Source organism: Gekko japonicus, unplaced genomic scaffold (assembly GCF_001447785.1).
Source record: "Gekko japonicus isolate JY-2015 unplaced genomic scaffold, Gekko_japonicus_V1.1 scaffold2260, whole genome shotgun sequence".
NCBI lineage: Eukaryota > Metazoa > Chordata > Lepidosauria > Squamata > Gekkonidae > Gekko > Gekko japonicus.
In genome coordinates this window covers 231,095-234,308 of record NW_015168113.1, presented here as the reverse complement: position 1 = coordinate 234,308, position 3,214 = coordinate 231,095, and positions in this window count along the sequence as shown.

Sequence of the window (3,214 nt, the reverse complement as noted above, 5' to 3'; positions counted from 1 at the left end):
TATGTATACTATAAGCCTGTCATGGGAGAGGAATTCTATGGAACATCTTTGCCATCTATAGAACAACTTGGTTGAGTTCTGTTTCCCTTCCTGTTTGCATGGGTGACTCAAGATTTTGGTACAAACTGAAGACTAAGAGGCAAGGGAGTCTTGGCCCTTGGCTCACAGCCTGTAGCCTTGCGTGAATTGGCCCTGAGGATCCATATTGTTATGTATTTGCTTATGTGTTATGCTATGTAACCTAAACTGGAGCTTCAGGCACAGGCTCCATTGACTTCCAGGTATTCTATTGGCTGCAGTTGGACTCTGACCTTCGGCGGGAACAAATCCCATTGGTCCTAAGCTCTCAATTGTAATTGGTCATTATTGTGCTAGGAGGTGTGGCCTCACTGGTTCAAAATGTATATAGTTGCATCGTTCTATGAGTCTTGTTGCTGTGTTGCTGTGTTCTGAGCTGAATAAACAAATCACTTTTGAAAAGAACTGCCTCAAGTTCAGTATATAACACTGGCGATGAGGATGGGATACACTGAGTAGGCAGCCCCACAGAACCTAAGCTGATCACTACAATGGGCAAGGAATTGTCACCTTGGCCCCTTGAGAGCTGATCACTGCAACAAGCAAGGAATTGTTGCCTTGGCCCACTGGAACAGTAAGAGGAACACAGCCACCTGCCTCTCCAGCACGGAACTACAATGGCTGCCCAACGGCCACTTCCACTTTGAACTGCAGTGGGCAAGGAATTGACGCCTTGGCCCACCGAAGCAGCAAGAAGGACACAGCCACCAGCTGCTCCAGGATGGAACTACGATGGCTGCCAAGGGCCACTTCCTGCCACTCCAGTGCAGAACTACGATGGCCGCCAAGGTCCACTTCCACTTTGAACTGTTTGAGTTGACAACAGAAGACTGGGACACCTACATTTCTAGGTTTGACTTCTACGTGACAGTACTCCTAAAATGCTCTTAACCTGAAAATCTAAGCAATCTTGCCATATAATTATGACTGTAGAAGTCAGAACAGACATTTGCAGGAAGATTCCCTGCAAAATGGAGGCCGACTCGAGGTTAACACTCACCATCATCTCAACGCAGACTCTACACCAGCTTGTCCCCAGATGGAGCAAATGACAGAGCATTCCTATTGTTGTCTAATACAAGAACGTCTACAGTCCATTAAGCATCCTAGTAGCGGAAGAGAAGAGCCACCACCGGCACCAGTCCTGAAATCCAGAAATGGGAAAACTACATATCTGCACCCAGACCTCACATCAGATCATCCTCCGCAGAGAGAGGATGCAGAGCCTCTCTGCTCCTTCCAGCCTGGCGACCTCATTGATGCCACCTTCAAATTGCAACGCTCCCTAGGCAGAGGCACCTTCTAATTGCAATGCCCCCTAGTCAACTATTGGGTCGGAGGCCACTTGCAACACTCCTCAGTCACCTACCAACACCCAGCACTGAACACGGGAAACCTTCAGAACTAACATCACTCTACACCGCTCCAGATCCTGAGAGTTCGAGCACTGCCGTTCCCAACTGCTTTAGAACTAACACTGTTTCCAGACCCCAAGGGTTTGAGCGCTATGGCTCCCGACGGCTCTATGGACATGGACAGACCCTGTCTTGCCAGCTGGGGAACTCCGACGTTTCCAAAAAAGGGTACAGACTTGCCCAAACTAATTGAAAGATTATGTGGGCTAACTTAGGGGGGAGGGGTGTTATGTATTTGTTTATGTGTTATGCTATGTAACCTAAACTGGAGCTTCAGGCACAGGCTCCATTGACTCCCAGGTATTCTAAACCCTGCAGTCAGATTGGTCGCTGTTGCGTAACAGACCAATCCGGAAAGACTCTGACCTTTGACGGGAATGAATCCCATTGGTCCTAAACTCTCAATTGTAATTGGTCATTACTGTGCTAGGAGGTGTGGCCTCACTGGTTCAAAATGTATATAGTTGCATCGTTCCATGAGTCTTGTTGCTGTGTTCTGAGCTCAATAAAGAAATCACTGTTTAAGAAACACTGCCTCAATCTCAGTATATAAAACATATCCAGGATATAGTTTACTGATACTTGTTTTCACAGTTCATTTAATTTTTTTTGTCCATGGGAAACAAAAGTGGGGCTCCCCCTCCCAAATAAATAGTGCATTGCAACTGTGTATCAAGAACCTGTTGTGGGGCAATTCTGACTTTGTGGTGAATACAGACCTTCAGCTATATTTATTATTTATTTACTTCATTTATACCCCACCTGTTTCCACAGTAGGGATCAAAGCAGCTTACATTATTCTCCCCCTTTTTATTCTGATGTTAGGGGAACCCATGCTCTTAACCTGAAAATCTAAGCAATCTTGCCATATAATTATGACTGTAGAAGTCAGAACAGACATTTGCAGGAAGATGCAAGCAAACAGGGACCAATAACACAGTCCACAATTTTTGTGAGAATCTCTTCTCCTGGTCCGGTCATCTCCTTACACTTTTAAAAATTTATTCTGTTTATAGCCTTAGCTCAGCCTGCTGGCATGCCTGCCTTGATCTGATGCAACTCCTGCCTGCCTCGGGCCCCTGGTTGGGTGCAAACAAGACAAAGGGACTGAAAGCAGGAAATGGCACTAATATGCATGGCACATTACAAAATGTGAACACTCCCATCGAGGTGGCAGGATAACATTCTTCGACTGTACTCTTTCCAAAAAGAACATAGTAAAGCATGGGTGAGAAAAGAGCATCTTGAGGATGGAGAAAACCCAGAAACAGTACAAGTACAGAATTGCTGTTGTTTCTGGACATCCCCATAATTCACACATGAATGTTGACACTCACCAAATTTCACAGTTAGGAACAGAAGATCAAGAAAAAGATAAGATCAAGGACTAATATTTTGAATAGGGTTATACAACATATATGTTACACAAGATATAATTTGAAGTTCCTTTCTTGGAAGGCAAATTCCTAACTGTCATTTTAAGACAATAGGGTTGTAATGTATCTATCTCCAACTGCGTGCGAGGCTTGGTCTCTACACGGTCATGTGAAGCGTCCCATGAACAATGGGCCAAGCGGATCCTAGCCTGCACCAATCGGTGGGCTAGGCTCCCGGCCAAGAGCCTATGGAACCAAACAGGGACGTGCGTATTTGCGCAGACTATAAGTGCACGTTAAACAGGGCACTACAAGACCACGCGTACCCGGTACTGGTGGTCAGCC